This window comes from Syngnathus floridae, unplaced genomic scaffold (assembly GCF_059516105.1).
Source record: "Syngnathus floridae isolate MCC-2025c unplaced genomic scaffold, RoL_Sflo_1.0 HiC_scaffold_25, whole genome shotgun sequence".
Taxonomy (NCBI): domain Eukaryota; kingdom Metazoa; phylum Chordata; class Actinopteri; order Syngnathiformes; family Syngnathidae; genus Syngnathus; species Syngnathus floridae.
Window position 1 is genome coordinate 1,091,031 of NW_028284054.1, and position 8,827 is coordinate 1,099,857.

Below are 8,827 nucleotides of genomic sequence, written 5' to 3' on the forward strand. Positions count from 1 at the left end.
TGGGTCGGCGTCCGCTGTGGGTACGTTACGGGACCACGTTCGGCCCGCGGACCAGCCGGCGGGGCTCTCTTGAGAGCTTACCCGCCTTCGCTGGTTCCCTGGTCGGCCGCGAGTAGCGAGAATTCGGCCTCTTCGCCCGGAGCGCGGCTCAACTTCAGCGAAAATGCACTAAGTGCCAAAGCCCATTCATTTACAACGGCGTGTCCGCCAGAGGGCGCATTTCCCGCCGCGGACCGGCCGGCGGGGCTCGTCGGAGAGCGTGTCCGCCTCTCGGTGGTTCTTACCGGGCGTGGGTCGGCGTCCGCTGTGGGTACGTTACGGGACCACGTTCGGCCCGCGGACCAGCCGGCGGGGCTCTCTTGAAAGCTTATCCGCCTTCGCTGGTTCCCTGGTCGGCCACGAGTAGCGAGAATTCGGCCTCTTCGCCCGGAGCGCGGAGCGACTTCAGCGAAAATGCACTAAGTGCCAAAGCCCATTCATTTACAACGGCGTGTCCGCCAGAGGGCGCGTTTCCCGCCGCGGACCGGCCGGCGGGGCTCGTCGGAGAGCGTGTCCGCCTCTGGGTGGTCCTTGCCGGGCGTGGGTCGGCGTCCGCTGTGGGTACGTTACGGGACCACGTTCGGCCCGCGGACCAGCCGGCGGGGCTCTCTTGAGAGCTTACCCGCCTTCGCTGGTTCCCTGGTCGGCCGCGAGTAGCGAGAATTCGGCCTCTTCGCCCGGAGCGCGGCTCAACTTCAGCGAAAATGCACTAAGTGCCAAAGCCCATTCATTTACAACGGCGTGTCCGCCAGAGGGCGCATTTCCCGCCGCGGACCGGCCGGCGGGGCTCGTCGGAGAGCGTGTCCGCCTCTCGGTGGTTCTTACCGGGCGTGGGTCGGCGTCCGCTGTGGGTACGTTACGGGACCACGTTCGGCCCGCGGACCAGCCGGCGGGGCTCTCTTGAAAGCTTACCCGCCTTCGCTGGTTCCCCGGTCGGCCGCGAGTGGCGAGAATTCGGCCTCTTCACCCGGAGCGACTTTTGCTCAATTTTTTCTAAGTGCCAAGGGCTCTTGCGCCGCGATGCGTCCGCCTCTGCTGGTTCCCCGGTCGGCCACGAGTGGCGAGAATTCGGCCTCTTCACCCGGACCGACTTTTGCTCAATTTTTTCTAAGTGCCAAGGGCTCTTGCGCCGCGATGCGTCCGCCTCTGCTGGTTCCCCGGTCGGCCACGAGTGGCGAGAATTCGGCCTCTTCACCTGGAGCGCGGAGCGACTTTTGCCAAAATTTTTCTAAGTGCCAAGGGCTCTCGCGCCGCGATGCGTCCGCCTCTGCTGGTTCCCCAGTCGGCCACGAGTGGCGAGAATTCGGCCTCTTCACCTGGAGCGCGGAGCGACTTTTGCCAATTTTTTTCTAAGTGCCAAGGGCTCTTGCGCCGCGATGCGTCCGCCTCTGCTGGTTCCCCGGTCGGCCACGAGTGGCGAGAATTCGGCCTCTTCACCTGGAGCGCGGAGCGACTTTTGCCAAAATGTTTCTAAGTGCCAAGGGCTCTCGCGCCGCGATGCGTCCGCCTCTGCTGGTTCCCCGGTCGGCCGCGAGTGGCGAGAATTCGGCCTCTTCACCTGGAGCGCGGAGCGACTTTTGCCAAAATTTTTCTAAGTGCCAAGGGCTCTCGCGCCGCGAAGCGTCCGCCTCTGCTGGTTCCCCGGTCGGCCGCGAGTGGCGAGAATTCGGCCTCTTCACCCGGAGCCCGGGCCGACTTCCGCCGATATGATCACATCATGATCCTATAGCGAGTGTCGTATAACCATAACATGATGTACAAAATAAATATATAAATATTAACATCCCCTATAAACATTAAATATATAAATATTAACATCACCTATTAACATTAAACATATAAATATTAACATCACCTATAAACATTATGAATACAATGTTTATAACCGAATGCTCATTTTGTATTATTTGGCTGTAAATGCGATCATATGTAGTATATATCATGTATTTATCCACGAACCGTTAAAGAGATGTCAAGTCAGGCTACCTTAAGAGAGTCATAGTTACTCCCGCCGTTTACCCGCCTGTGTGCGAGAGGCGGTGTAATTTCTCTCCGTGTCCGCTGGAGGGAGGTATTTCCCCGTTACGACCTCCGGGAAGATCACCGGGACGCGGAGAACGCTTAGCCGGGGCTCTGGAAGCCTCCTCGGGCGTCAAGAGTTAGGAGGAAAGCCTCATGAGATCCGGCTGGAGGTGCGGTGGAAGCTCAGCGGGCCGCGTAAAATGCTTAGCCGAGGCTCTGGAAGCCTCCTCGGGCGTCATGAGTGAGGAGGGAAGCACCCGTGGAACCGGCTGGAGGTGCTCCGGAAGCTCAGCGGGCCGCGTAAAACGCTTAGCCGAGGCTCTGGAAGCCTCCTCGGGCGTCAAGAGTGAGGAGGAAAGCATCATCAGAACCGGCTGGAGGTGCTCTGGAAGTTCAGCGGGCCGCGCAAAACGCTTAGCCGGGGCTCTGGAAGCCTCGTTCGGCTTAAACAGTGAGGAGGAAAGCAGCCGTGGAACCGGCTGGAGGTGCGGTGGAAGCTCAGCGGGCCGCGTAAAACGCTTAGCCGGGGCTCTGGAAGCCTCCTCGGGCGTCAAGAGTTAGGAGGAAAGCCTGATGAGAACCGGCTGGAGGTGCTGTGGAAGCTCAGCGGGCCGCGTAAAACGCTTAGCCGAGGCTCTGGAAGTCTCCTCGGGCGTCAAGAGTGAGGAGGAAAGCACCCGTGGAACCGGCTGGAGGTGCTGTGGAAGCTCAGCGGGCCGCGTAAAACGCTTAGCCGGGGCTCTGGAAGCCTCCTCGGGGGTCAAGAGTTAGGAGAAAAAGCACCCCCGAGAACCGGCCGGGTCCTCCACGAACCGCGAAAAAGATGTCGAGTGCCGCTACCTTAAGAGAGTCATAGTTACTCCCGCCGTTTGGCCGAAGGTGTATTTACTCGCCGTGTCCGCTGGAGGGAGGTATTTCCCCGCTCCAACGTCACCGGCGGCTTCCGAACGTCTCCCCGAGCGCTCGGAAGTCCGCGCGGGGGGGAGAAGCGGGCCGTGCGAGGTACCGGGTGGAGCTGGACCGTCACCGGGTCCGCTCGTCGTGCGCGCCGGCCGCTGGAAGTCGAAAAAAGCTCCGCGATCTCATCCGCGGAGTGCAGATCCGCTGGGCTGGAGCTATTTTGGGCCACTTGGCGCGCGCGCACGGCCTCCCGGAGGTGCCGGGTGGAGTGCGCGAGCGCACCGGCCGCTGGAAGTCGAATAAAGCTCCGCGATCTCATCCGCGGTGCTTGCAAACAGCCGATCCGCTGGGCTTGGAGCTATTTTCGGCCACTTGCGCATGCGCACGGCCTCCCGGAGGTTCCGGGCGGCGTGCGTAAGCGCACCGGCCGCTGGAAGTCGAATAATGCTCCGCGATCTCATCCGCGGTGCTTACAACTAGCCGATCCGGTCGGCCTGGAGCTATTTTCGGCCACTTGCGCATGCGCACGGCCTCCCGGAGGTTCCGGGCGGCGTGCGTAAGCGCACCGGCCGCTGGAAGTCGAATAATGCTCCGCGATCTCATCCGCGGAGCTTGTAAAGTGCAGATCCGCTGGGCTGGAGCTATTTTCGGCCACTTGGCCCGCGCGCACGGCCTCCCGGCTGTCCCGGTGGTCCCGGTCGCCTCCGCGGACGGTTAAAAAAATCTCAAGTGAGCCTACCTTAAGAGAGTGACTGTTACTCCCGCCGTTTGGCCGCTCAGAGTGTCATCGGACGCGGAGCAACGGGTGTGTGCGCTAAGTGCGAGAGGTGGCGTATTTACCCGCCGTGTCCGCTAGAGGGAGGTATTTCCCCGTTACAAGCTCCGGGGAGATCAGCGGGACGCGGAGAACGCTAAGCCGGGGCGCTGGAAGCCTCCTCGGGCGTCAAGAGTGAGGAGGAATGCACCCGGGGAACCGGCTGGAGGTGCTCTGGAAGCTCAGCGGGCCGCGTAAAACGCTTAGCCGGGGCTCTGGAAGCCTCCTCGGGCGTCAAGAGTGAGGAGGAAAGCACCCGGGGAACCGGCTGGAGGTGCGGTGGAAGTTCAGCGGGCCGCGTAAAACGCTTAGCCGGGGCTCTGGAAGCCTCGTTCGGCTTAAACAGTGAGGAGGAAAGCACCCGGGGAACCGGCTGGAGGTGCTGTGGAAGCTCAGCGGGCTGCGTAAAACGCTTAGCCGGGGCTCTGGAAGCCTCCTCGGGCGTCAAGAGTTAGGAGGAAAGCACCCGGGGAACCGGCTGGAGGTGCTGTGGAAGCTCAGCGGGCCGCGTAAAACGCTTAGCCGGGGCTCTGGAAGCCTCCTCGGGCGTCGAGAGTTAGGAGAAAAAGCACCCCCGAGAACCGGCCGGGTCCTCCACGAACCGCGAAAAAGATGTCGAGTGCCGCTACCTTAAGAGAGTCATAGTTACTCCCGCCGTTTGGCCGAAGGTGTATTTACTCGCCGTGTCCGCTGGAGGGAGGTATTTCCCCGCTCCAACGGCACCGGCGGCTTCCGAACGTCTCCCCGAGCGCTCGGAAGTCCGCGCGGGGGGGAGAAGCGGGCCGTGCGAGGTACCGGGTGGAGCTGGACCGTCACCGGGTCCGCTCGTCGTGCGCGCCGGCCGCTGGAAGTCGAAAAAAGCTCCGCGATCTCATCCGCGGAGTGCAGATCCGCTGGGCTGGAGCTATTTTCGGCCACTTGGCGCGCGCACACGGCCTCCCGGAGGTGCCGGGTGGCGTGCGTGAGCGCACCGGCCGCTGGAAGTCGAATAATGCTCCGCGATCTCATCCGCGGTGCTTACAACTAGCCGATCCGGTCGGCCTGGAGCTATTTTCGGCCACTTGGCCCGCGCGCACGGCCTCCCGGCTGTCCCGGTGGTCCCGGTCGCCTCCGCGGACGGTTAAAAAAATCTCAAGTGAGCCTACCATAAGAGAGTGACAGTTACTCCCGCCGTTTGGCCGCTCAAAGTGCCACCGGACGCGCAGCAACGCGAGTGTGCGCTAAGTGCGAGAGGTGGCGTATTTACCCGCCGTGTCCGCTAGAGGGAGGTATTTCCCCGTTACAAGCTCCGGGAAGATCAGCGGGACGTGGAGAACGCTTAGCCGGGGCTCTGGAAGCCTCGGGCGGCTTAGAAAGTGAGGCGGAAAGCACCCGGGGAACCGGCTGGAGGTGCTCTGGAAGTTCAGCGGGCCGCGTAAAACGCTTAGCCGGGGCTCTGGAAGCCTTCTCGGGGGTCAAGAGTTAGGAGAAAAAGCACCCCCGAGAACCGGCCGGGTCCTCCACGAACCGCGAAAAAGATGTCGAGTGCCGCTACCTTAAGAGAGTCATAGTTACTCCCGCCGTTTGGCCGAAGGTGTATTTACTCGCCGTGTCCGCTGGAGGGAGGTATTTCCCCGCTCCAACGTCACCGGCGGCTTCCGAACGTCTCCCCGAGCGCTCGGAAGTCCGCGCGGGGGGGAGAAGCGGGCCGTGCGAGGTACCGGGTGGAGCTGGACCGTCACCGGGTCCGCTCGTCGTGCGCGCCGGCCGCTGGAAGTCGAACAAAGCTCCGCGATCTCATCCGCGGAGTGCAGATCCGCTGGGCTGGAGCTATTTTGGGCCACTTGGCGCGCGCGCACGGCCTCCCGGAGGTGCCGGGTGGAGTGCGCGAGCGCACCGGCCGCTGGAAGTCGAATAAAGCTCCGCAATCTCATCCGCGGTGCTTGTAAACAGCCGATCCGCTGGGCTGGAGCTATTTTGGGCCACTTGGCGCGCGCGCACGGTCTCCCGGATGGTGCCGGGTGGAGTGCGCGAGCGCACCGGCCCCTGGAAGTCGAATGAAGCTCCGCGATCTCATCCGCGGAGCTTGTAAAGTGCAGATCCGCTGGGCTGGAGCTATTTTGGGCCACTTGGTGCGCGCGCACGGCCTCCCGGAGGTGCCGGGTGGAGTGCGCGAGCGCACCGGCCGCTGGAAGTCGAATAAAGCTCCGCGATCTCATCCGCGGTGCTTGCAAACAGCCGATCCGCTGGGCTTGGAGCTATTTTCGGCCACTTGCGCATGCGCACGGCCTCCCGGAGGTTCCGGGCGGCGTGCGTAAGCGCACCGGCCGCTGGAAGTCGAATAATGCTCCGCGATCTCATCCGCGGTGCTTACAACTAGCCGATCCGGTCGGCCTGGAGCTATTTTCGGCCACTTGCGCATGCGCACGGCCTCCCGGAGGTTCCGGGCGGCGTGCGTAAGCGCACCGGCCGCTGGAAGTCGAATAATGCTCCGCGATCTCATCCGCGGAGCTTGTAAAGTGCAGATCCGCTGGGCTGGAGCTATTTTCGGCCACTTGGCCCGCGCGCACGGCCTCCCGGCTGTCCCGGTGGTCCCGGTCGCCTCCGCGGACGGTTAAAAAAATCTCAAGTGAGCCTACCTTAAGAGAGTGACTGTTACTCCCGCCGTTTGGCCGCTCAGAGTGTCATCGGACGCGGAGCAACGGGTGTGTGCGCTAAGTGCGAGAGGTGGCGTATTTACCCGCCGTGTCCGCTAGAGGGAGGTATTTCCCCGTTACAAGCTCCGGGGAGATCAGCGGGACGCGGAGAACGCTAAGCCGGGGCGCTGGAAGCCTCCTCGGGCGTCAAGAGTGAGGAGGAATGCACCCGGGGAACCGGCTGGAGGTGCTCTGGAAGCTCAGCGGGCCGCGTAAAACGCTTAGCCGGGGCTCTGGAAGCCTCCTCGGGCGTCAAGAGTGAGGAGGAAAGCACCCGGGGAACCGGCTGGAGGTGCGGTGGAAGTTCAGCGGGCCGCGTAAAACGCTTAGCCGGGGCTCTGGAAGCCTCGTTCGGCTTAAACAGTGAGGAGGAAAGCACCCGGGGAACCGGCTGGAGGTGCTGTGGAAGCTCAGCGGGCTGCGTAAAACGCTTAGCCGGGGCTCTGGAAGCCTCCTCGGGCGTCAAGAGTTAGGAGGAAAGCACCCGGGGAACCGGCTGGAGGTGCTGTGGAAGCTCAGCGGGCCGCGTAAAACGCTTAGCCGGGGCTCTGGAAGCCTCCTCGGGCGTCGAGAGTTAGGAGAAAAAGCACCCCCGAGAACCGGCCGGGTCCTCCACGAACCGCGAAAAAGATGTCGAGTGCCGCTACCTTAAGAGAGTCATAGTTACTCCCGCCGTTTGGCCGAAGGTGTATTTACTCGCCGTGTCCGCTGGAGGGAGGTATTTCCCCGCTCCAACGGCACCGGCGGCTTCCGAACGTCTCCCCGAGCGCTCGGAAGTCCGCGCGGGGGGGAGAAGCGGGCCGTGCGAGGTACCGGGTGGAGCTGGACCGTCACCGGGTCCGCTCGTCGTGCGCGCCGGCCGCTGGAAGTCGCATAAAGCTCCGCGATCTCATCCGCGGAGTGCAGATCCGCTGGGCTGGAGCTATTTTGGGCCACTTGGCGCGCGCGCACGGCCTCCCGGAGGTGCCGGGTGGAGTGCGCGAGCGAACCGGCCGCTGGAAGTCGCATAAAGCTCCGCGATCTCATCCGCGGTGCTTGTAAACAGCCGATCCGGTCGTCTTGGAGCTATTTTCGGCCACTTGGCGCGCGCGCACGGCCTCCCGGAGGTGCCGGGTGGAGTGCGCGAGCGCACCGGCCGCTGGAAGTCGAATGAAGCTCCGCGATGTCATCCGCGGTGCTCACAAACAGCCGATCCGGTCGGCTAGGAGCTATTTTCGGCCACTTGCGCATGCGCACGGCCTCCCGGAGGTTCCGGGCGGCGTGCGTAAGCGCACCGGCCGCTGGAAGTCGAATAATGCTCCGCGATCTCATCCGCGGTGCCTACAACTAGCCGATCCGGTCGGCCTGGAGCTATTTTCGGCCACTTGGCCCGCGCGCACGGCCTCCCGGCTGTCCCGGTGGTCCCGCTCGCCTCCGCGGACGGTTAAAAAAATCTCAAGTGAGCCTACCTTAAGAGAGTGACAGTTACTCCCGCCGTTTGGCCGCTCAAAGTGCCACCGGACGCGCAGCAACGGGTGTGTGCGCTAAGTGCGAGAGGTGGCGTATTTACCCGCCGTGTCCGCTAGAGGGAGGTATTTCCCCGTTACAAGCTCCGGGAAGATCAGCGGGACGCGGAGGACGCTTAGCCGGGGCTCTGGAAGCCTCCTCGGGCGTCAAGAGTTAGGAGGAAAGCACCCGGGGAACCGGCTGGAGGTGCGGTGGAAGCTCAGCGGGCCGCGTAAAACGCTTAGCCGAGGCTCTGGAAGCCTCGTTCGGCTTAAAGAGTGAAGAGGAATGCATCATGGGAACCGGCTGGAGGTGCTGTGGAAGTCCAGCGGGCCGCGTAAAACGCTTAGCCGGGGCTCTGGAAGCCTCCTCGGGCGTCAAGAGGTAGGAGGAAAGCACCCGTGGAACCGGCTGGAGGTGCTCTGGAAGTCCCGCGGGCCGCGTAAAACGCTTAGCCGGGGCTCTGGAAGCCTCGTTCGGCTAAAAGAGTGAGGAGGAATGCATCATGAGAACCGGCTGGAGGTGCTGTGGAAGTTCGGCGGGCCGCGTAAAACGCTTAGCCGAGGCTCTGGAAGCCTCCTCGGGCGTCAAGAGTTAGGAGGAAAGCATCATGAGAACCGGCTGGAGGTGCTGGGGAAGTTCAGCGGGCCGCGTAAAACGCTTAGCCGGGGCTCTGGAAGCCTCGTTCGGCTTATAAAGCGAGGAGGAAAGCAGCCGGGGAACCGGCTGGAGGTGCTCTGGAAGTTCAGCGGACCGCGTAAAACGTTTAGCCGGGGCTCTGGAAGCCTCCTCGGGCGTCAAGAGTTAGGAGGAAAGCATTGTGAGGGCCGGCTGGGGGTGCTCTGGAAGTCCAGCGGGCCGCGTAAAACGCTTAGCCGGGGCTCTGGAAGCC